The sequence below is a fragment of the Triturus cristatus genome, chromosome 1_1 (assembly GCF_964204655.1).
Source record: "Triturus cristatus chromosome 1_1, aTriCri1.1, whole genome shotgun sequence".
NCBI lineage: Eukaryota > Metazoa > Chordata > Amphibia > Caudata > Salamandridae > Triturus > Triturus cristatus.
In genome coordinates this window covers 1,048,186,303-1,048,213,182 of record NC_140579.1, presented here as the reverse complement: position 1 = coordinate 1,048,213,182, position 26,880 = coordinate 1,048,186,303, and positions in this window count along the sequence as shown.

Here is a 26,880-nt window from a genome sequence, read left to right as displayed (position 1 = left end):
TGATACATACAAATATTCCTCTAAAATTAGCCGAACTAAGAATTCTGATTTACTCACCTGTTATCAGGAGATAACCCAGTGCTGCATCTTTTAGACCAGCACTGACCCTGAAAAGTAATTCTAAGCGTACTTACCAGTAACTTGTATTTTCTTCCATAGGAATCCATTGTGTGGTTTTCACCAGAAAAGTTTCTTAGTGTCCAATTTTGATACATACAAATATTCCTCTAAAATTAGCCGAACTAAGAATTCTGATTTACTCACCTGTTATCAGGAGATAACCCAGTGCTGCATCTTTTAGACCAGCACTGACCCTGAAAAGTAATTCTAAGCGTACTTACCAGTAACTTGTATTTCCTTCCATAGGAATCCATTCTGTGGTTTTCACCAGAAAAGTTTCTGTGTCTATTTTTGAAACGCACAAATATTCCTTTAATATCAGCCGACTTACTCACCTGTTATCAGGAGAGAACCCAGTGCTGCATCTTTTAGTCCAGCACTGTCCCTGAAAAGTCTTTTCTCAGCGTACTTACCAGTAATTTGTATTTCCTTCCATAGGAATCCATTGTGTGGTTTTCACCAGAAAAGTTTCTGTCTTTTTTTGAAACTTACAAATATTCCTCTAAAATCATCCAAAGTACGAATTCTGATTTACTCACCTGTTATCAGGAGAGAACCCAGTGCTGCATCTTTTAGTCCAGCACTGTCCCTGAAAAGTATTTTCTAAGCGTACTTACCAGTAACTTGTATTTCCTTCCATAGGAATCCATTGTGTGGTTTTCACCAGAAAAGTTTCTGTGTCCATTTTTGAAACGTACAAATATTCCTCTAAAATCAGCCGAACTACGAATTCCGATTTACTCACCTGTCATCAGTAGAGAACCCAGTGCTGCATCTTTTAGCCCAGCACTGACCCTGAAAAGTAATTCTAAGCGTACTTACCAGTAACTTGTATTTCCTTCCATAGGAATCCATTGTGTGGTTTTCACCAGAAAAGTTTCTGTGTCCATTTTTGAAACGTACAATTATTCCTCTAAAATCAGCCGAACTAGGAATTCCGATATACTCACCTGTTATCAGGAGAGAACCCAGTGCTGCAACTTTTTGTCCAGCACTGACCCTGAAAAGTAATTCTAAGCGTACTTTCCAGTAACTTGTATTTCCTTCCATAGGAATTATTTGTGTGGTTTTCACCAGAAAAGTTTCTGTGTCCATTTTTGAAACGTACAAATATTCCTCTAAAATCAGCCGAACTACGAATTCCGATTTACTCACCTGTTATCAGGAGAGAATCCAGTGCTGCATCTTTCAGTCCAGCACTGACCCTTTAAAAGTAATTCTAAGCGTACTTACCAGTAACTTGTATTTCCTTCCATAGGAATCCATTGTGTGGTTTTCACCAGAAAAGTTCCTAAGTGTCCATTTTTGAAACTTACAAATATTCCTCTAAACTCAGCCGAAGTACGAATTCTGATTTACTCACCTTTTATCAGGAGAGAACCCAGTGCTGCATCTTTTAGACCAGCAATGACCCTGAAAAGTAATTCTAAGCGTACTTACCAGTAACTTGTATTTCCTTCCATAGGAATCCATTGTGTGGTTTTCACCAGAAAAGTTTGTAAGTGTCCATTTTTGAAATGTACAAATATTCCTTTAAAATCAGCCGAACTACAAATTCCGATTTACTCACCTGTTAACAGGAGATGACCCAGTGCTGCATCGTTTAGACCAGCACTGACTCTGAAAAGTAATTCTAAGCGTACTTACCAGTAACTTGTATTTCCTTCCATAGGAATCCATTGTGTGGTTTTCACCAGAAAAGTTTCTAAGTGTCCATTTTTGAAACACACAAATATTCCTCTAAAATAAGGCGAACTACGAAATCCGATTTTCTCACCTATTATCAGGAGAGAACCCACTGCTACATCTTTCATCCCAGTACTGACCCTGAAATGTAATTCTAAGCGTACTAACCAGTAACTTGTATTTCATTCCATAGGAATCCATTGTGTGGATTTCACCAGAAAAGTTTCAGTGTCCAATTTTGAAAGGTACAAATATTCCTCTAAAATCAGCCGAACTACGATTTCCGATTTACTCACCTGTTATCAGGAGAGAACCCAGTGCTGCATCTTTTAGACCAGCACTGACTCTGAGAAGTAATTCTAAGCGTACTTACCAGTAACTTGTATTTCCTTCCATTGGAATCCTTTGTGTGGTTTTCACCAGATAAGTGTCCAATTTTGAAACGTACAAATATTCCTCTAAAATCAGCCGAACTACGAATTCCGATTTACTCACCTGTTATCAGGAGAGAACCCAGTGCTGCATCTTTCAGCCCAGCACTGACTCTGAAAAGTAATTATAAGCGTACTTACCAGTAACTTGTATTTCCTTCCATAGGAATCCATTGTGTGGATTTCACCAGAAAAGTTTCAGTGTCCAATTTTGAAAGGTACAAATATTCCTCTAAAATCAGCCGAACTACAAATTCCGATTTACTCACTTGTTATCAGGAGAGATCCCAGTGCTGCATCTTTTAGACCAGCACTGACCCTGAAAAGTAATTCTAAGCGTACTTACCAGTAACTTGTATTTCCTTGCATCGGAATCCATTGTGTGGTTTTCACCAGAAAAGTTTCTTAGTGTCCAATTTTGATACATACAAATATTCCTCTAAAATTAGCCGAACTAAGAATTCTGATTTACTCACCTGTTATCAGGAGATAACCCAGTGCTGCATCTTTTAGACCAGCACTGACCCTGAAAAGTAATTCTAAGCGTACTTACCAGTAACTTGTATTTTCTTCCATAGGAATCCATTGTGTGGTTTTCACCAGAAAAGTTTCTTAGTGTCCAATTTTGATACATACAAATATTCCTCTAAAATTAGCCGAACTAAGAATTCTGATTTACTCACCTGTTATCAGGAGATAACCCAGTGCTGCATCTTTTAGACCAGCACTGACCCTGAAAAGTAATTCTAAGCGTACTTACCAGTAACTTGTATTTCCTTCCATAGGAATCCATTGTGTGGTTTTCACCAGAAAAGTTTCTGTGTCTATTTTTGAAACGCACAAATATTCCTTAAATATCAGCCGACTTACTCACCTGTTATCAGGAGAGAACCCAGTGCTGCATCTTTTAGTCCAGCACTGTCCCTGAAAAGTTTTTTCTCAGCATACTTACCAGTAATTTGTATTTCCTTCCATAGGAATCCATTGTGTGGTTTTCACCAGAAAAGTTTCTGTGTCTTTTTTTGAAACATAGAAATATTCCTCTAAAATCATCCAAAGTACGAATTCTGATTTACTCACCTGTTATCAGGAGAGAACCCAGTGCTGCATCTTTTAGTCCAGCACTGTCCCTGAAAAGTATTTTCTAAGCGTACTTACCAGTAACTTGTATTTCCTTCCATAGGAATCCATTGTGTGGTTTTCACCAGAAAAGTTTCTGTGTCCATTTTTGAAACGTACAAATATTCCTCTAAAATCAGCCGAACTACGAATTCCAATTTACTCACCTGTCATCAGTAGAGAACCCAGTGCTGCATCTTTTAGCCCAGCACTGACCCTGAAAAGTAATTCTAAGCGTACTTACCAGTAACTTGTATTTCCTTCCATAGGAATCCATTGTGTGGTTTTCACCAGAAAAGTTTCTGTGTCCATTTTTGAAACGTACAATTATTCCTCTAAAATCAGCCGAACTAGGAATTCCGATATACTCACCTGTTATCAGGAGAGAACCCAGTGCTGCAACTTTTAGTCCAGCACTGACCCTGAAAAGTAATTCTAAGCATACTTTCCAGTAACTTGTATTTCCTTCCATAGGAATCCATTGTGTGGTTTTCACCAGAAAAGTTTCTAAGTGTCCATTATTCAAATGTACAAATATTCCTCTAAAATCAGCCGAACTACGAATTCCGATTTACTCACCTGTTATCAGGAGAGAACCCAGTGCTGCATCTTTTAGCCCAGCACTGACCCTGAAAAGTAATTCTAAGTGTACTTACCAGTAACTTGCATTTCCTTCCATAGGAATTATTTGTGTGGTTTTCACTAGAAAAGTTTCTGTGTCCATTTTTGAAACTTACAAATATTCCTCTAAACTCAGCCGAAGTACGAATTCTGATTTACTCACCTTTTATCAGGAGAGAACCCAGTGCTGCATCTTTTAGACCAGCAATGACCCTGAAAAGTAATTCTAAGCGTACTTACCAGTAACTTGTATTTCCTTCCATAGGAATCCATTGTGTGGTTTTCACCAGAAAAGTTTGTAAGTGTCCATTTTTGAAATGTACAAATATTCCTTTAAAATCAGCCGAACTACAAATTCCGATTTACTCACCTGTTAACAGGAGATGACCCAGTGCTGCATCGTTTAGACCAGCACTGACTCTGAAAAGTAATTCTAAGCGTACTTACCAGTAACTTGTATTTCCTTCCATAGGAATCCATTGTGTGGTTTTCACCAGAAAAGTTTCTAAGTGTCCATTTTTGAAACACACAAATATTCCTCTAAAATAAGGCGAACTACGAATTCCGATTTTCTCACCTGTTATCAGGAGAGAACCCACTGCTACATCTTTCATCCCAGTACTGACCCTGAAATGTAATTCTAAGCGTACTAACCAGTAACTTGTATTTCATTCCATAGGAATCCATTGTGTGGATTTCACCAGAAAAGTTTCAGTGTCCAATTTTGAAAGGTACAACTATTCCTCTAAAATCAGCCGAACTACGATTTCCGATTTACTCACTTGTTATCAGGAGAGATCCCAGTGCTGCATCTTTTAGACCAGCACTGACCCTGAAAAGTAATTCTAAGCGTACTTACCAGTAACTTGTATTTCCTTGCATCGGAATCCATTGTGTGGTTTTCACCAGAAAAGTTTCTTAGTGTCCAATTTTGATACATACACATATTCCTCTAAAATTAGCCGAACTAAGAATTCTGATTTACTCACCTGTTATCAGGAGATAACCCAGTGCTGCATCTTTTAGCCCAGCACTGACCCTGAAAAGTAATTCTAAGCGTACTTACCAGTAACTTGTATTTCCTTGCATTGGAATCCATTGTGTGGTTTTCACCAGAAAAGTTTCTTAGTGTCCAATTTTGATACGTACAAATATTCCTCTACAATCAGCCGAACTACGAATTCCGATTTACTCACCTGTTATCAGGAGATAACCCAGTGCTGCATCTTTTAGACCAACACTGACCCTGAAAAGTAATTCTAAGCGTACTTACCAGTAACTTGTATTTTCTTCCATAGGAATCCATTGTGTGGTTTTCACCAGAAAAGTTTCTTAGTGTCCAATTTTGATACATACAAATATTCCTCTAAAATTAGCCGAACTAAGAATTCTGATTTACTCACCTGTTATCAGGAGATAACCCAGTGCTGCATCTTTTAGACCAGCACTGACCCTGAAAAGTAATTCTAAGCATACTTACCAGTAACTTGTATTTCCTTCCATAGGAATCCATTGTGTGGTTTTCACCAGAAAAGTTTCTGTGTCTATTTTTGAAACGCACAAATATTCCTTTAATATCAGCCGACTTACTCACCTGTCATCAGGAGAGAACCCAGTGCTGCATCTTTTAGCCCAGCACTGTCCCTGACAAGTCTTTTCTCAGCGTACTTACCAGTAATTTGTATTTCCTTCCATAGGAATCCATTGTGTGGTTTTCACCAGAAAAGTTTCTGTGTCTTTTTTTGAAACATACAAATATTCCTCTAAAATCATCCAAAGTACGAATTCTGATTTACTCACCTGTTATCAGGAGAGAACCCAGTGCTGCATCTTTTAGTCCAGCACTGTCCCTGAAAAGTATTTTCTAAGCGTACTTACCAGTAACTTGTATTTCCTTCCATAGGAATCCATTGTGTGGTTTTCACCAGAAAAGTTTCTGTGTCCATTTTTGAAACGTACAAATATTCCTCTAAAATCAGCCGAACTACGAATTCCGATTTACTCACCTGTTATCAGGAGAGAACCCAGTGCTGCATCTTTTAGCCCAGCACTGACCCTGAAAAGTAATTCTAAGTGTACTTACCAGTAACTTGCATTTCCTTCCATAGGAATTATTTGTGTGGTTTTCACTAGAAAAGTTTCTGTGTCCATTTTTGAAACGTACAAATATTCCTCTAAAATCAGCCAAACTACGAATTCCGATTTACTCACCTGTTATCAGGAGAGAACCCAGTGCTGCATCTTTTAGTCCAGCACTGACCCTTTAAAAGTAATTCTAAGTGTACTTACCAGTAACTTGTATTTCCTTCCATAGGAATCCATTGTGTGGTTTTCACCAGAAAAGTTCCTAAGTGTCCATTTTTGAAACTTACAAATATTCCTCTAAACTCAGCCGAAGTACGAATTCTGATTTACTCACCTTTTATCAGGAGAGAACCCAGTGCTGCATCTTTTAGACCAGCAATGACCCTGAAAAGTAATTCTAAGCGTACTTACCAGTAACTTGTATTTCCTTCCATAGGAATCCATTGTGTGGTTCTCACCAGAAAAGTTTGTAAGTGTCCATTTTTGAAATGTACAAATATTCCTTTAAAATCAGCCGAACTACAAATTCCGATTTACTCACCTGTTAACAGGAGATGACCCAGTGCTGCATCGTTTAGACCAGCACTGACTCTGAAAAGTAATTCTAAGCGTACTTACCAGTAACTTGTATTTCCTTCCATAGGAATCCATTGTGTGGTTTTCACCAGAAAAGTTTCTAAGTGTCCATTTTTGAAACACACAAATATTCCTCTAAAATAAGGTGAACTACGAAATCCGATTTTCTCACCTGTTATCAGGAGAGAACCCACTGCTACATCTTTCATCCCAGTACTGACCCTGAAATGTAATTCTAAGCGTACTAACCAGTAACTTGTATTTCATTCCATAGGAATCCATTGTGTGGATTTCACCAGAAAAGTTTCAGTGTCCAATTTTGAAAGGTACAAATATTCCTCTAAAATCAGCCGAACTACGATTTCCGATTTACTCACCTGTTATCAGGAGAGAACCCAGTGCTGCATCTTTTAGACCAGCACTGACTCTGAGAAGTAATTCTAAGCGTACTTACCAGTAACTTGTATTTCCTTCCATTGGAATCCTTTGTGTGGTTTTCACCAGATAAGTGTCCAATTTTGAAACGTACAAATATTCCTCTAAAATCAGCCGGACTACGAATTCCGATTTACTCACCTGTTATCAGGAGAGAACCCAGTGCTGCATCTTTCAGCCCAGCACTGACTCTGAAAAGTAATTCTAAGCGTACTTACCAGTAACTTGTATTTCCTTCCATAGGAATCCATTGTGTGGATTTCACCAGAAAAGTTTCAGTGTCCAATTTTGAAAGGTACAAATATTCCTCTAAAATCAGCCGAACTACAAATTCCGATTTACTCACTTGTTATCAGGAGAGATCCCAGTGCTGCATCTTTTAGACCAGCACTGACCCTGAAAAGTAATTCTAAGCGTACTTACCAGTAACTTGTATTTCCTTGCATCGGAATCCATTGTGTGGTTTTCACCAGAAAAGTTTCTTAGTGTCCAATTTTGATACATACAAATATTCCTCTAAAATTAGCCGAACTAAGAATTCTGATTTACTCACCTGTTATCAGGAGATAACCCAGTGCTGCATCTTTTAGACCAGCACTGACCCTGAAAAGTAATTCTAAGCGTACTTACCAGTAACTTGTATTTTCTTCCATAGGAATCCATTGTGTGGTTTTCACCAGAAAAGTTTCTTAGTGTCCAATTTTGATACATACAAATATTCCTCTAAAATTAGCCGAACTAAGAATTCTGATTTACTCACCTGTTATCAGGAGATAACCCAGTGCTGCATCTTTTAGACCAGCACTGACCCTGAAAAGTAATTCTAAGCGTACTTACCAGTAACTTGTATTTCCTTCCCTAGGAATCCATTGTGTGGTTTTCACCAGAAAAGTTTCTGTGTCCATTTTTGAAACCTACAATTATTCCTCTAAAATCAGCCGAACTAGGAATTCCGATATACTCACCTGTTATCAGGAGAGAACCCAGTGCTGCAACTTTTTGTCCAGCACTAACCCTGAAAAGTAATTCTAAGCGTACTTTCCAGTAACTTGTATTTCCTTCCATAGGAATCCATTGTGTGGTTTTCACCAGAAAAGTTTCTAAGTGTCCATTTTTCAAATGTACAAATATTCCTCTAAAATCAGCCGAACTACGAATTCCGATTTACTCACCTGTTATCAGGAGAGAACCCAGTGCTGCATCTTTTAGCACCAGCACTGACCCTGAAAAGTAATTCTAAGTGTACTTACCAGTAACTTGCATTTCCTTCCATAGGAATTATTTGTGTGGTTTTCACCAGAAAAGTTTCTGTGTCCATTTTTGAAACGTACAAATATTCCTCTAAAATCAGCCGAACTACGAATTCCGATTTACTCACCTGTTATCAGGAGAGAACCCAGTGCTGCATCTTTTAGTCCAGCACTGACCCTTTAAAAGTAATTCTAAGCGTACTTACCAGTAACTTGTATTTCCTTCCATAGGAATCCATTGTGTGGTTTTCACCAGAAAAGTTCCTAAGTGTCCATTTTTGAAACTTACAAATATTCCTCTAAACTCAGCCAAAGTACGAATTCTGATTTACTCACCTTTTATCAGGAGAGAACCCAGTGCTGCATCTTTTAGACCAGCAATGACCCTGAAAAGTAATTCTAAGCGTACTTACCAGTAACTTGTATTTCCTTCCATAGGAATCCATTGTGTGGTTTTCACCAGAAAAGTTTGTAAGTGTCCATTTTTGAAATGTACAAATATTCCTTTAAAATCAGCCGAACTACAAATTCCGATTTACTCACCTGTTAACAGGAGATGACCCAGTGCTGCATCGTTTAGACCAGCACTGACTCTGAAAAGTAATTCTAAGCGTACTTACCAGTAACTTGTATTTCCTTCCATAGGAATCCATTGTGTGGTTTTCACCAGAAAAGTTTCTAAGTGTCCATTTTTGAAACACACAAATATTCCTCTAAAATAAGGCGAACTACGAAATCCGATTTTCTCACCTGTTATCAGGAGAGAACCCACTGCTACATCTTTCATCCCAGTACTGACCCTGAAATGTAATTCTAAGCGTACTAACCAGTAACTTGTATTTCATTCCATAGGAATCCATTGTGTGGATTTCACCAGAAAAGTTTCAGTGTCCAATTTTGAAAGGTACAAATATTCCTCTAAAATCAGCCGAACTACGATTTCCGATTTACTCACCTGTTATCAGGAGAGAACCCAGTGCTGCATCTTTTAGACCAGCACTGACTCTGAGAAGTAATTCTAAGCGTACTTACCAGTAACTTGTATTTCCTTCCATTGGAATCCTTTGTGTGGTTTTCACCAGATAAGTGTCCAATTTTGAAACGTACAAATATTCCTCTAAAATCAGCCGGACTACGAATTCCGATTTACTCACCTGTTATCAGGAGAGAACCCAGTGCTGCATCTTTCAGCCCAGCACTGACTCTGAAAAGTAATTCTAAGCGTACTTACCAGTAACTTGTATTTCCTTCCATAGGAATCCATTGTGTGGATTTCACCAGAAAAGTTTCAGTGTCCAATTTTGAAAGGTACAAATATTCCTCTAAAATCAGCCGAACTACAAATTCCGATTTACTCACTTGTTATCAGGAGAGATCCCAGTGCTGCATCTTTTAGACCAGCACTGACCCTGAAAAGTAATTCTAAGCGTACTTACCAGTAACTTGTATTTCCTTGCATTGGAATCCATTGTGTGGTTTTCACCAGAAAAGTTTCTTAGTGTCCAATTTTGATACATACAAATATTCCTCTAAAATTAGCCGAACTAAGAATTCTGATTTACTCACCTGTTATCAGGAGATAACCCAGTGCTGCATCTTTTAGACCAGCACTGACCCTGAAAAGTAATTCTAAGCGTACTTACCAGTAACTTGTATTTTCTTCCATAGGAATCCATTGTGTGGTTTTCACCAGAAAAGTTTCTTAGTGTCCAATTTTGATACATACAAATATTCCTCTAAAATTAGCCGAACTAAGAATTCGGATTTACTCACCTGTTATCAGGAGATAACCCAGTGCTGCATCTTTTAGACCAGCACTGACCCTGAAAAGTAATTCTAAGCGTACTTACCAGTAACTTGTATTTCCTTCCATAGGAATCCATTGTGTGGTTTTCACCAGAAAAGTTTCTGTGTCCATTTTTGAAACGTACAATTATTCCTCTAAAATCAGCCGAACTAGGAATTCCGATATACTCACCTGTTATCAGGAGAGAACCCAGTGCTGCAACTTTTAGTCCAGCACTGACCCTGAAAAGTAATTCTAAGCGTACTTTCCAGTAACTTGTATTTCCTTCCATAGGAATCCATTGTGTGGTTTTCACCAGAAAAGTTTCTGTGTCCATTTTGAAACGTACAAATATTCCTCTAAAATCAGCCGAACTACGAATTCCGATTTACTCACCTGTCATCAGTAGAGAACCCAGTGCTGCATCTTTTAGCCCAGCACTGACCCTGAAAAGTAATTCTAAGCGTACTTACCAGTAACTTGTATTTCCTTCCATAGGAATCCATTGTGTGGTTTTCACCAGAAAAGTTTCTGTGTCCATTTTTGAAACGTACAATTATTCCTCTAAAATCAGCCGAACTAGGAATTCCGATATACTCACCTGTTATCAGGAGAGAACCCAGTGCTGCAACTTTTAGTCCAGCACTGACCCTGAAAAGTAATTCTAAGCGTACTTTCCATTAACTTGTATTTCCTTCCATAGGAATCCATTGTGTGGTTTTCACCAGAAAAGTTTCTAAGTGTCCATTATTCAAATGTACAAATATTCCTCTAAAATCAGCCGAACTACGAATTCCGATTTACTCACCTGTTATCAGGAGAGAACCCAGTGCTGCATCTATTAGCCCAGCACTGACCATGAAAAGTAATTCTAAGTGTACTTACCAGTAACTTGCATTTCCTTCCATAGGAATTATTTGTGTGGTTTTCACTAGAAAAGTTTCTGTGTCCATTTTTGAAACGTACAAATATTCCTCTAAAATCAGCCGAACTACGAATTCCGATTTACTCACCTGTTATCAGGAGAGAACCCAGTGCTGCATCTTTTAGTCCAGCACTGACCCTTTAAAAGTAATTCTAAGCGTACTTACCAGTAACTTGTATTTCCTTCCATAGGAATCCATTGTTTGGTTTTCACCTGAAAAGTTCCTAAGTGTCCATTTTTGAAACTTACAAATATTCCTCTAAACTCAGCCGAAGTACGAATTCTGATTTACTCACCTTTTATCAGGAGAGAACCCAGTGCTGCATCTTTTAGACCAGCAATGACCCTGAAAAGTAATTCTAAGCGTACTTACCAGTAACTTGTATTTCCTTCCATAGGAATCCATTGTGTGGTTTTCACCAGAAAAGTTTGTAAGTGTCCATTTTTGAAATGTACAAATATTCCTTTAAAATCAGCCGAACTACAAATTCCGATTTACTCACCTGTTAACAGGAGATGACCCAGTGCTGCATCGTTTAGACCAGCACTGACTCTGAAAAGTAATTCTAAGCGTACTTACCAGTAACTTGTATTTCCTTCCATAGGAATCCATTGTGTGGTTTTCACCAGAAAAGTTTCTAAGTGTCCATTTTTGAAACACACAAATATTCCTCTAAAATAAGGCGAACTACGAATTCCGATTTTCTCACCTGTTATCAGGAGAGAACCCACTGCTACATCTTTCATCCCAGTACTGACCCTGAAATGTAATTCTAAGCGTACTAACCAGTAACTTGTATTTCATTCCATAGGAATCCATTGTGTGGATTTCACCAGAAAAGTTTCAGTGTCCAATTTTGAAAGGTACAAATATTCCTCTAAAATCAGCCGAACTACGATTTCCGATTTACTCACTTGTTATCAGGAGAGATCCCAGTGCTGCATCTTTTAGACCAGCACTGACCCTGAAAAGTAATTCTAAGCGTACTTACCAGTAACTTGTATTTCCTTGCATCGGAATCCATTGTGTGGTTTTCACCAGAAAAGTTTCTTAGTGTCCAATTTTGATACATACAAATATTCCTCTAAAATTAGCCGAACTAAGAATTCTGATTTACTCACCTGTTATCAGGAGATAACCCAGTGCTGCATCTTTTAGACCAGCACTGACCCTGAAAAGTAATTCTAAGCGTACTTACCAGTAACTTGTATTTTCTTCCATAGGAATCCATTGTGTGGTTTTCACCAGAAAAGTTTCTTAGTGTCCAATTTTGATACATACAAATATTCCTCTAAAATTAGCCGAACTAAGAATTCTGATTTACTCACCTGTTATCAGGAGATAACCCAGTGCTGCATCTTTTAGACCAGCACTGACCCTGAAAAGTAATTCTAAGCGTACTTACCAGTAACTTGTATTTCCTTCCATAGGAATCCATTCTGTGGTTTTCACCAGAAAAGTTTCTGTGTCTATTTTTGAAACGCACAAATATTCCTTTAATATCAGCCGACTTACTCACCTGTTATCAGGAGAGAACCCAGTGCTGCATCTTTTAGTCCAGCACTGTCCCTGAAAAGTCTTTTCTCAGCGTACTTACCAGTAATTTGTATTTCCTTCCATAGGAATCCATTGTGTGGTTTTCACCAGAAAAGTTTCTGTCTTTTTTTGAAACTTACAAATATTCCTCTAAAATCATCCAAAGTACGAATTCTGATTTACTCACCTGTTATCAGGAGAGAACCCAGTGCTGCATCTTTTAGTCCAGCACTGTCCCTGAAAAGTATTTTCTAAGCGTACTTACCAGTAACTTGTATTTCCTTCCATAGGAATCCATTGTGTGGTTTTCACCAGAAAAGTTTCTGTGTCCATTTTTGAAACGTACAAATATTCCTCTAAAATCAGCCGAACTACGAATTCCGATTTACTCACCTGTCATCAGTAGAGAACCCAGTGCTGCATCTTTTAGCCCAGCACTGACCCTGAAAAGTAATTCTAAGCGTACTTACCAGTAACTTGTATTTCCTTCCATAGGAATCCATTGTGTGGTTTTCACCAGAAAAGTTTCTGTGTCCATTTTTGAAACGTACAATTATTCCTCTAAAATCAGCCGAACTAGGAATTCCGATATACTCACCTGTTATCAGGAGAGAACCCAGTGCTGCAACTTTTTGTCCAGCACTGACCCTGAAAAGTAATTCTAAGCGTACTTTCCAGTAACTTGTATTTCCTTCCATAGGAATTATTTGTGTGGTTTTCACCAGAAAAGTTTCTGTGTCCATTTTTGAAACGTACAAATATTCCTCTAAAATCAGCCGAACTACGAATTCCGATTTACTCACCTGTTATCAGGAGAGAATCCAGTGCTGCATCTTTCAGTCCAGCACTGACCCTTTAAAAGTAATTCTAAGCGTACTTACCAGTAACTTGTATTTCCTTCCATAGGAATCCATTGTGTGGTTTTCACCAGAAAAGTTCCTAAGTGTCCATTTTTGAAACTTACAAATATTCCTCTAAACTCAGCCGAAGTACGAATTCTGATTTACTCACCTTTTATCAGGAGAGAACCCAGTGCTGCATCTTTTAGACCAGCAATGACCCTGAAAAGTAATTCTAAGCGTACTTACCAGTAACTTGTATTTCCTTCCATAGGAATCCATTGTGTGGTTTTCACCAGAAAAGTTTGTAAGTGTCCATTTTTGAAATGTACAAATATTCCTTTAAAATCAGCCGAACTACAAATTCCGATTTACTCACCTGTTAACAGGAGATGACCCAGTGCTGCATCGTTTAGACCAGCACTGACTCTGAAAAGTAATTCTAAGCGTACTTACCAGTAACTTGTATTTCCTTCCATAGGAATCCATTGTGTGGTTTTCACCAGAAAAGTTTCTAAGTGTCCATTTTTGAAACACACAAATATTCCTCTAAAATAAGGCGAACTACGAAATCCGATTTTCTCACCTATTATCAGGAGAGAACCCACTGCTACATCTTTCATCCCAGTACTGACCCTGAAATGTAATTCTAAGCGTACTAACCAGTAACTTGTATTTCATTCCATAGGAATCCATTGTGTGGATTTCACCAGAAAAGTTTCAGTGTCCAATTTTGAAAGGTACAAATATTCCTCTAAAATCAGCCGAACTACGATTTCCGATTTACTCACCTGTTATCAGGAGAGAACCCAGTGCTGCATCTTTTAGACCAGCACTGACTCTGAGAAGTAATTCTAAGCGTACTTACCAGTAACTTGTATTTCCTTCCATTGGAATCCTTTGTGTGGTTTTCACCAGATAAGTGTCCAATTTTGAAACGTACAAATATTCCTCTAAAATCAGCCGAACTACGAATTCCGATTTACTCACCTGTTATCAGGAGAGAACCCAGTGCTGCATCTTTCAGCCCAGCACTGACTCTGAAAAGTAATTATAAGCGTACTTACCAGTAACTTGTATTTCCTTCCATAGGAATCCATTGTGTGGATTTCACCAGAAAAGTTTCAGTGTCCAATTTTGAAAGGTACAAATATTCCTCTAAAATCAGCCGAACTACAAATTCCGATTTACTCACTTGTTATCAGGAGAGATCCCAGTGCTGCATCTTTTAGACCAGCACTGACCCTGAAAAGTAATTCTAAGCGTACTTACCAGTAACTTGTATTTCCTTGCATCGGAATCCATTGTGTGGTTTTCACCAGAAAAGTTTCTTAGTGTCCAATTTTGATACATACAAATATTCCTCTAAAATTAGCCGAACTAAGAATTCTGATTTACTCACCTGTTATCAGGAGATAACCCAGTGCTGCATCTTTTAGACCAGCACTGACCCTGAAAAGTAATTCTAAGCGTACTTACCAGTAACTTGTATTTTCTTCCATAGGAATCCATTGTGTGGTTTTCACCAGAAAAGTTTCTTAGTGTCCAATTTTGATACATACAAATATTCCTCTAAAATTAGCCGAACTAAGAATTCTGATTTACTCACCTGTTATCAGGAGATAACCCAGTGCTGCATCTTTTAGACCAGCACTGACCCTGAAAAGTAATTCTAAGCGTACTTACCAGTAACTTGTATTTCCTTCCATAGGAATCCATTGTGTGGTTTTCACCAGAAAAGTTTCTGTGTCTATTTTTGAAACGCACAAATATTCCTTAAATATCAGCCGACTTACTCACCTGTTATCAGGAGAGAACCCAGTGCTGCATCTTTTAGTCCAGCACTGTCCCTGAAAAGTTTTTTCTCAGCATACTTACCAGTAATTTGTATTTCCTTCCATAGGAATCCATTGTGTGGTTTTCACCAGAAAAGTTTCTGTGTCTTTTTTTGAAACATAGAAATATTCCTCTAAAATCATCCAAAGTACGAATTCTGATTTACTCACCTGTTATCAGGAGAGAACCCAGTGCTGCATCTTTTAGTCCAGCACTGTCCCTGAAAAGTATTTTCTAAGCGTACTTACCAGTAACTTGTATTTCCTTCCATAGGAATCCATTGTGTGGTTTTCACCAGAAAAGTTTCTGTGTCCATTTTTGAAACGTACAAATATTCCTCTAAAATCAGCCGAACTACGAATTCCAATTTACTCACCTGTCATCAGTAGAGAACCCAGTGCTGCATCTTTTAGCCCAGCACTGACCCTGAAAAGTAATTCTAAGCGTACTTACCAGTAACTTGTATTTCCTTCCATAGGAATCCATTGTGTGGTTTTCACCAGAAAAGTTTCTGTGTCCATTTTTGAAACGTACAATTATTCCTCTAAAATCAGCCGAACTAGGAATTCCGATATACTCACCTGTTATCAGGAGAGAACCCAGTGCTGCAACTTTTAGTCCAGCACTGACCCTGAAAAGTAATTCTAAGCATACTTTCCAGTAACTTGTATTTCCTTCCATAGGAATCCATTGTGTGGTTTTCACCAGAAAAGTTTCTAAGTGTCCATTATTCAAATGTACAAATATTCCTCTAAAATCAGCCGAACTACGAATTCCGATTTACTCACCTGTTATCAGGAGAGAACCCAGTGCTGCATCTTTTAGCCCAGCACTGACCCTGAAAAGTAATTCTAAGTGTACTTACCAGTAACTTGCATTTCCTTCCATAGGAATTATTTGTGTGGTTTTCACTAGAAAAGTTTCTGTGTCCATTTTTGAAACTTACAAATATTCCTCTAAACTCAGCCGAAGTACGAATTCTGATTTACTCACCTTTTATCAGGAGAGAACCCAGTGCTGCATCTTTTAGACCAGCAATGACCCTGAAAAGTAATTCTAAGCGTACTTACCAGTAACTTGTATTTCCTTCCATAGGAATCCATTGTGTGGTTTTCACCAGAAAAGTTTGTAAGTGTCCATTTTTGAAATGTACAAATATTCCTTTAAAATCAGCCGAACTACAAATTCCGATTTACTCACCTGTTAACAGGAGATGACCCAGTGCTGCATCGTTTAGACCAGCACTGACTGAAAAGTAATTCTAAGCGTACTTACCAGTAACTTGTATTTCCTTCCATAGGAATCCATTGTGTGGTTTTCACCAGAAAAGTTTCTAAGTGTCCATTTTTGAAACACACAAATATTCCTCTAAAATAAGGCGAACTACGAATTCCGATTTTCTCACCTGTTATCAGGAGAGAACCCACTGCTACATCTTTCATCCCAGTACTGACCCTGAAATGTAATTCTAAGCGTACTAACCAGTAACTTGTATTTCATTCCATAGGAATCCATTGTGTGGATTTCACCAGAAAAGTTTCAGTGTCCAATTTTGAAAGGTACAACTATTCCTCTAAAATCAGCCGAACTACGATTTCCGATTTACTCACTTGTTATCAGGAGAGATCCCAGTGCTGCATCTTTTAGACCAGCACTGACCCTGAAAAGTAATTCTAAGCGTACTTACCAGTAACTTGTATTTCCTTGCATCGGAATCCATTGTGTGGTTTTCACCAGAAAAGTTTCTTAGTGTCCAATTTTGATACATACACATATTCCTCTAAAATTAGCCGAACTAAGAATTCTGATTTACTCACCTGTTATCAGGAGATAACCCAGTGCTGCATCTTTTAGACCAGCACTGACCCTGAAAAGTAATTCTAAGCGTACTTACCAGTAACTTGTATTTTCTTCCATAGGAATCCATTGTGTGGTTTTCACCAGAAAAGTTTCTTAGTGTCCAATTTTGATACATACAAATATTCCTCTAAAATTAGCCGAACTAAGAATTCTGATTTACTCACCTGTTATCAGGAGATAACCCAGTGCTGCATCTTTTAGACCAGCACTGACCCTGAAAAGTAATTCTAAGCGTACTTACCAGTAACTTGTATTTCCTTCCATAGGAATCCATTGTGTGGTTTTCACCAGAAAAGTTTCTGTGTCTATTTTTGAAACGCACAAATATTCCTTTAATATCAGCCGACTTACTCACCTGTTATCAGGAGAGAACCCAGTGCTGCATCTTTTAGTCCAGCACTGTCCCTGAAAAGCCTTTTCTCAGCGTACTTACCAGTAATTTGTATTTCCTTCCATAGGAATCCATTGTGTGGTTTTCACCAGAAAAGTTTCTGTCTATTTTTGAAACATACAAATATTCCTCTAATATCAGCCAAAGTACGAATTCTGATTTACTCACCTGTTATCAGGAGAGAACCCAGTGCTGCATCTTTTAGTCCAGCACTGTCCCTGAAAAGTATTTTCTAAGCGTACTTACCAGTAACTTGTATTTCCTTCCATAGGAATCCATTGTGTGGTTTTCACCAGAAAAGTTTCTGTGTCCATTTTTGAAACGTACAAATATTCCTCTAAAATCAGCCGAACTACGAATTCCGATTTACTCACCTGTCATCAGTAGAGAACCCAGTGCTGCATCTTTTAGCCCAGCACTGACCCTGAAAAGTAATTCTAAGCGTACTTACCAGTAACTTGTATTTCCTTCCATAGGAATCCATTGTGTGGTTTTCACCAGAAAAGTTTCTGTGTCCATTTTTGAAACGTACAAATATTCCTCTAAAATCAGCCGAACTACGAATTCCGATTTACTCACCTGTTATCAGGAGAGAACCCAGTGCTGCATCTTTTAACCCAGCACTGACCCTGAAAAGTAATTCTAAGTGTACTTACCAGTAACTTGCATTTCCTTCCATAGGAATTATTTGTGTGGTTTTCACTAGAAAAGTTTCTGTGTCCATTTTTGAAACGTACAAATATTCCTCTAAAATCAGCCAAACTACGAATTCCGATTTACTCACCTGTTATCAGGAGAGAACCCAGTGCTGCATCTTTTAGTCCAGCACTGACCCTTTAAAAGTAATTCTAAGTGTACTTACCAGTAACTTGTATTTCCTTCCATAGGAATCCATTGTGTGGTTTTCACCAGAAAAGTTCCTAAGTGTCCATTTTTGAAACTTACAAATATTCCTCTAAACTCAGCCGAAGTACGAATTCTGATTTACTCACCTTTTATCAGGAGAGAACCCAGTGCTGCATCTTTTAGACCAGCAATGACCCTGAAAAGTAATTCTAAGCGTACTTACCAGTAACTTGTATTTCCTTCCATAGGAATCCATTGTGTGGTTTTCACCAGAAAAGTTTGTAAGTGTCCATTTTTGAAATGTACAAATATTCCTTTAAAATCAGCCGAACTACAAATTCCGATTTACTCACCTGTTAACAGGAGATGACCCAGTGCTGCATCGTTTAGACCAGCACTGACTCTGAAAAGTAATTCTAAGCATACTTACCAGTAACTTGTATTTCCTTCCATAGGAATCCATTGAGTGGTTTTCACCAGAAAAGTTTCTAAGTGTCCATTTTTGAAACACACAAATATTCCTCTAAAATAAGGCGAACTACGAATTCCGATTTTCTCACCTGTTATCAGGAGAGAACCCACTGCTACATCTTTCATCCCAGTACTGACCCTGAAATGTAATTCTAAGCGTACTAACCAGTAACTTGTATTTCATTCCATAGGAATCCATTGTGTGGATTTCACCAGAAAAGTTTCAGTGTCCAATTTTGAAAGGTACAAATATTCCTCTAAAATCAGCCGAACTACGATTTCCGATTTACTCACCTGTTATCAGGAGAGAACCCAGTGCTGCATCTTTTAGACCAGCACTGACTCTGAGAAGTAATTCTAAGCGTACTTACCAGTAACTTGTATTTCCTTCCATTGGAATCCTTTGTGTGGTTTTCACCAGATAAGTGTCCAATTTTGAAACGTACAAATATTCCTCTAAAATCAGCCGAACTACGAATTCCGATTTACTCACCTGTTATCAGGAGAGAACCCAGTGCTGCATCTTTCAGCCCAGCACTGACTCTGAAAAGTAATTATAAGCGTACTTACCAGTAACTTGTATTTCCTTCCATAGGAATCCATTGTGTGGATTTCACCAGAAAAGTTTCAGTGTCCAATTTTGAAAGGTACAAATATTCCTCTAAAATCAGCCGAACTACAAATTCCGATTTACTCACTTGTTATCAGGAGAGATCCCAGTGCTGCATCTTTTAGACCAGCACTGACCCTGAAAAGTAATTCTAAGCGTACTTACCAGTAACTTGTATTTCCTTGCATCGGAATCCATTGTGTGGTTTTCACCAGAAAAGTTTCTTAGTGTCCAATTTTGATACATACAAATATTCCTCTAAAATTAGCCGAACTAAGAATTCTGATTTACTCACCTGTTATCAGGAGATAACCCAGTGCTGCATCTTTTAGACCAGCACTGACCCTGAAAAGTAATTCTAAGCGTACTTACCAGTAACTTGTATTTTCTTCCATAGGAATCCATTGTGTGGTTTTCACCAGAAAAGTTTCTTAGTGTCCAATTTTGATACATACAAATATTCCTCTAAAATTAGCCGAACTAAGAATTCTGATTTACTCACCTGTTATCAGGAGATAACCCAGTGCTGCATCTTTTAGACCAGCACTGACCCTGAAAAGTAATTCTAAGCGTACTTACCAGTAACTTGTATTTCCTTCCATAGGAATCCATTGTGTGGTTTTCACCAGAAAAGTTTCTGTGTCTATTTTTGAAACGCACAAATATTCCTTAAATATCAGCCGACTTACTCACCTGTTATCAGGAGAGAACCCAGTGCTGCATCTTTTAGTCCAGCACTGTCCCTGAAATGTTTTTTCTCAGCATACTTACCAGTAATTTGTATTTCCTTCCATAGGAATCCATTGTGTGGTTTTCACCAGAAAAGTTTCTGTGTCTTTTTTTGAAACATAGAAATATTCCTCTAAAATCATCCAAAGTACGAATTCTGATTTACTCACCTGTTATCAGGAGAGAACCCAGTGCTGCATCTTTTAGTCCAGCACTGTCCCTGAAAAGTATTTTCTAAGCGTACTTACCAGTAACTTGTATTTCCTTCCATAGGAATCCATTGTGTGGTTTTCACCAGAAAAGTTCATGTGTCCATTTTTGAAACGTACAAATATTCCTCTAAAATCAGCCGAACTACGAATTCCAATTTACTCACCTGTCATCAGTAGAGAACCCAGTGCTGCATCTTTTAGCCCAGCACTGACCCTGAAAAGTAATTCTAAGCGTACTTACCAGTAACTTGTATTTCCTTCCATAGGAATCCATTGTGTGGTTTTCACCAGAAAAGTTTCTGTGTCCATTTTTGAAACGTACAATTATTCCTCTAAAATCAGCCGAACTAGGAATTCCGATATACTCACCTGTTATCAGGAGAGAACCCAGTGCTGCAACTTTTAGTCCAGCACTGACCCTGAAAAGTAATTCTAAGCATACTTTCCAGTAACTTGTATTTCCTTCCATAGGAATCCATTGTGTGGTTTTCACCAGAAAAGTTTCTAAGTGTCCATTATTCAAATGTACAAATATTCCTCTAAAATCAGCCGAACTACGAATTCCGATTTACTCACCTGTTATCAGGAGAGAACCCAGTGCTGCATCTTTTAGCCCAGCACTGACCCTGAAAAGTAATTCTAAGTGTACTTACCAGTAACTTGCATTTCCTTCCATAGGAATCCATTGTGTGGTTTTCACTAGAAAAGTTTCTGTGTCCATTTTTGAAATTTACAAATATTCCTCTAAACTCAGCCGAAGTACGAATTCTGATTTACTCACCTTTTATCAGGAGAGAACCCAGTGCTGCATCTTTTAGACCAGCAATGACCCTGAAAAGTAATTCTAAGCGTACTTACCAGTAACTTGTATTTCCTTCCATAGGAATCCATTGTGTGGTTTTCACCAGAAAAGTTTGTAAGTGTCCATTTTTGAAATGTACAAATATTCCTTTAAAATCAGCCAAACTACAAATTCCGATTTACTCACCTGTTAACAGGAGATGACCCAGTGCTGCATCGTTTAGACCAGCACTGACTCTGAAAAGTAATTCTAAGCGTACTTACCAGTAACTTGTATTTCCTTCCATAGGAATCCATTGTGTGGTTTTCACCAGAAAAGTTTCTAAGTGTCCATTTTTGAAACACACAAATATTCCTCTAAAATAAGGCGAACTACGAATTCCGATTTTCTCACCTGTTATCAGGAGAGAACCCACTGCTACATCTTTCATCCCAGTACTGACCCTGAAATGTAAGTCTAAGCGTACTAACCAGTAACTTGTATTTCATTCCATAGGAATCCATTGTGTGGATTTCACCAGAAAAGTTTCAGTGTCCAATTTTGAAAGGTACAAATATTCCTCTAAAATCAGCCGAACTACGATTTCCGATTTACTCACTTGTTATCAGGAGAGATCCCAGTGCTGCATCTTTTAGACCAGCACTGACCCTGAAAAGTAATTCTAAGCGTACTTACCAGTAACTTGTATTTCCTTGCATCGGAATCCATTGTGTGGTTTTCACCAGAAAAGTTTCTTAGTGTCCAATTTTGATACATACAAATATTCCTCTAAAATTAGCCGAACTAAGAATTCTGATTTACTCACCTGTTATCAGGAGATAACCCAGTGCTGCATCTTTTAGACCAGCACTGACCCTGAAAAGTAATTCTAAGCGTACTTACCAGTAACTTGTATTTTCTTCCATAGGAATCCATTGTGTGGTTTTCACCAGAAAAGTTTCTTAGTGTCCAATTTTGATACATACAAATATTCCTCTAAAATTAGCCGAACTAAGAATTCTGATTTACTCACCTGTTATCAGGAGATAACCCAGTGCTGCATCTTTTAGACCAGCACTGACCCTGAAAAGTAATTCTAAGCGTACTTACCAGTAACTTGTATTTCCTTCCATAGGAATCCATTCTGTGGTTTTCACCAGAAAAGTTTCTGTGTCTATTTTTGAAACGCACAAATATTCCTTTAATATCAGCCGACTTACTCACCTGTTATCAGGAGAGAACCCAGTGCTGCATCTTTTAGTCCAGCACTGTCCCTGAAAAGTCTTTTCTCAGCGTACTTACCAGTAATTTGTATTTCCTTCCATAGGAATCCATTGTGTGGTTTTCACCAGAAAAGTTTCTGTGTCTTTTTTTGAAACATAGAAATATTCCTCTAAAATCATCCAAAGTACGAATTCTGATTTACTCACCTGTTATCAGGAGAGAACCCAGTGCTGCATCTTTTAGTCCAGCACTGTCCCTGAAAAGTATTTTCTAAGCGTACTTACCAGTAACTTGTATTTCCTTCCATAGGAATCCATTGTGTGGTTTTCACCAGAAAAGTTCATGTGTCCATTTTTGAAACGTACAAATATTCCTCTAAAATCAGCCGAACTACGAATTCCAATTTACTCACCTGTCATCAGTAGAGAACCCAGTGCTGCATCTTTTAGCCCAGCACTGACCCTGAAAAGTAATTCTAAGCGTACTTACCAGTAACTTGTATTTCCTTCCATAGGAATCCATTGTGTGGTTTTCACCAGAAAAGTTTCTGTGTCCATTTTTGAAACGTACAATTATTCCTCTAAAATCAGCCGAACTAGGAATTCCGATATACTCACCTGTTATCAGGAGAGAACCCAGTGCTGCAACTTTTAGTCCAGCACTGACCCTGAAAAGTAATTCTAAGCATACTTTCCAGTAACTTGTATTTCCTTCCATAGGAATCCATTGTGTGGTTTTCACCAGAAAAGTTTCTAAGTGTCCATTATTCAAATGTACAAATATTCCTCTAAAATCAGCCGAACTACGAATTCCGATTTACTCACCTGTTATCAGGAGAGAACCCAGTGCTGCATCTTTTAGCCCAGCACTGACCCTGAAAAGTAATTCTAAGTGTACTTACCAGTAACTTGCATTTCCTTCCATAGGAATCCATTGTGTGGTTTTCACTAGAAAAGTTTCTGTGTCCATTTTTGAAATTTACAAATATTCCTCTAAACTCAGCCGAAGTACGAATTCTGATTTACTCACCTTTTATCAGGAGAGAACCCAGTGCTGCATCTTTTAGACCAGCAATGACCCTGAAAAGTAATTCTAAGCGTACTTACCAGTAACTTGTATTTCCTTCCATAGGAATCCATTGTGTGGTTTTCACCAGAAAAGTTTGTAAGTGTCCATTTTTGAAATGTACAAATATTCCTTTAAAATCAGCCGAACTACAAATTCCGATTTACTCACCTGTTAACAGGAGATGACCCAGTGCTGCATCGTTTAGACCAGCACTGACTCTGAAAAGTAATTCTAAGCGTACTTACCAGTAACTTGTATTTCCTTCCATAGGAATCCATTGTGTGGTTTTCACCAGAAAAGTTTCTAAGTGTCCATTTTTGAAACACACAAATATTCCTCTAAAATAAGGCGAACTACGAATTCCGATTTTCTCACCTGTTATCAGGAGAGAACCCACTGCTACATCTTTCATCCCAGTACTGACCCTGAAATGTAAGTCTAAGCGTACTAACCAGTAACTTGTATTTCATTCCATAGGAATCCATTGTGTGGATTTCACCAGAAAAGTTTCAGTGTCCAATTTTGAAAGGTACAAATATTCCTCTAAAATCAGCCGAACTACGATTTCCGATTTACTCACTTGTTATCAGGAGAGATCCCAGTGCTGCATCTTTTAGACCAGCACTGACCCTGAAAAGTAATTCTAAGCGTACTTACCAGTAACTTGTATTTCCTTGCATCGGAATCCATTGTGTGGTTTTCACCAGAAAAGTTTCTTAGTGTCCAATTTTGATACATACAAATATTCCTCTAAAATTAGCCGAACTAAGAATTCTGATTTACTCACCTGTTATCAGGAGATAACCCAGTGCTGCATCTTTTAGACCAGCACTGACCCTGAAAAGTAATTCTAAGCGTACTTACCAGTAACTTGTATTTTCTTCCATAGGAATCCATTGTGTGGTTTTCACCAGAAAAGTTTCTTAGTGTCCAATTTTGATACATACAAATATTCCTCTAAAATTAGCCGAACTAAGAATTCTGATTTACTCACCTGTTATCAGGAGATAACCCAGTGCTGCATCTTTTAGACCAGCACTGACCCTGAAAAGTAATTCTAAGCGTACTTACCAGTAACTTGTATTTCCTTCCATAGGAATCCATTCTGTGGTTTTCACCAGAAAAGTTTCTGTGTCTATTTTTGAAACGCACAAATATTCCTTTAATATCAGCCGACTTACTCACCTGTTATCAGGAGAGAACCCAGTGCTGCATCTTTTAGTCCAGCACTGTCCCTGAAAAGTCTTTTCTCAGCGTACTTACCAGTAATTTGTATTTCCTTCCATAGGAATCCATTGTGTGGTTTTCACCAGAAAAGTTTCTGTCTTTTTTTGAAACTTACAAATATTCCTCTAAAATCATCCAAAGTACGAATTCTGATTTACTCACCTGTTATCAGGAGAGAACCCAGTGCTGCATCTTTTAGTCCAGCACTGTCCCTGAAAAGTATTTTCTAAGCGTACTTACCAGTAACTTGTATTTCCTTCCATAGGAATCCATTGTGTGGTTTTCACCAGAAAAGTTTCTGTGTCCATTTTTGAAACGTACAAATATTCCTCTAAAATCAGCCGAACTACGAATTCCGATTTACTCACCTGTCATCAGTAGAGAACCCAGTGCTGCATCTTTTAGCCCAGCACTGACCCTGAAAAGTAATTCTAAGCGTACTTACCAGTAACTTGTATTTCCTTCCATAGGAATCCATTGTGTGGTTTTCACCAGAAAAGTTTCTGTGTCCATTTTTGAAACGTACAATTATTCCTCTAAAATCAGCCGAACTAGGAATTCCGATATACTCACCTGTTATCAGGAGAGAACCCAGTGCTGCAACTTTTTGTCCAGCACTGACCCTGAAAAGTAATTCTAAGCGTACTTTCCAGTAACTTGTATTTCCTTCCATAGGAATTATTTGTGTGGTTTTCACCAGAAAAGTTTCTGTGTCCATTTTTGAAACGTACAAATATTCCTCTAAAATCAGCCGAACTACGAATTCCGATTTACTCACCTGTTATCAGGAGAGAACCCAGTGCTGCATCTTTCAGTCCAGCACTGACCCTTTAAAAGTAATTCTAAGCGTACTTACCAGTAACTTGTATTTCCTTCCATAGGAATCCATTGTGTGGTTTTCACCAGAAAAGTTCCTAAGTGTCCATTTTTGAAACTTACAAATATTCCTCTAAACTCAGCCGAAGTACGAATTCTGATTTACTCACCTTTTATCAGGAGAGAACCCAGTGCTGCATCTTTTAGACCAGCAATGACCCTGAAAAGTAATTCTAAGCGTACTTACCAGTAACTTGTATTTCCTTCCATAGGAATCCATTGTGTGGTTTTCACCAGAAAAGTTTGTAAGTGTCCATTTTTGAAATGTACAAATATTCCTTTAAAATCAGCCGAACTACAAATTCCGATTTACTCACCTGTTAACAGGAGATGACCCAGTGCTGCATCGTTTAGACCAGCACTGACTCTGAAAAGTAATTCTAAGCGTACTTACCAGTAACTTGTATTTCCTTCCATAGGAATCCATTGTGTGGTTTTCACCAGAAAAGTTTCTAAGTGTCCATTTTTGAAACACACAAATATTCCTCTAAAATAAGGCGAACTACGAAATCCGATTTTCTCACCTATTATCAGGAGAGAACCCACTGCTACATCTTTCATCCCAGTACTGACCCTGAAATGTAATTCTAAGCGTACTAACCAGTAACTTGTATTTCATTCCATAGGAATCCATTGTGTGGATTTCACCAGAAAAGTTTCAGTGTCCAATTTTGAAAGGTACAAATATTCCTCTAAAATCAGCCGAACTACGATTTCCGATTTACTCACCTGTTATCAGGAGAGAACCCAGTGCTGCATCTTTTAGACCAGCACTGACTCTGAGAAGTAATTCTAAGCGTACTTACCAGTAACTTGTATTTCCTTCCATTGGAATCCTTTGTGTGGTTTTCACCAGATAAGTGTCCAATTTTGAAACGTACAAATATTCCTCTAAAATCAGCCGAACTACGAATTCCGATTTACTCACCTGTTATCAGGAGAGAACCCAGTGCTGCATCTTTCAGCCCAGCACTGACTCTGAAAAGTAATTATAAGCGTACTTACCAGTAACTTGTATTTCCTTCCATAGGAATCCATTGTGTGGATTTCACCAGAAAAGTTTCAGTGTCCAATTTTGAAAGGTACAAATATTCCTCTAAAATCAGCCGAACTACAAATTCCGATTTACTCACTTGTTATCAGGAGAGATCCCAGTGCTGCATCTTTTAGACCAGCACTGACCCTGAAAAGTAATTCTAAGCGTACTTACCAGTAACTTGTATTTCCTTGCATCGGAATCCATTGTGTGGTTTTCACCAGAAAAGTTTCTTAGTGTCCAATTTTGATACATACAAATATTCCTCTAAAATTAGCCGAACTAAGAATTCTGATTTACTCA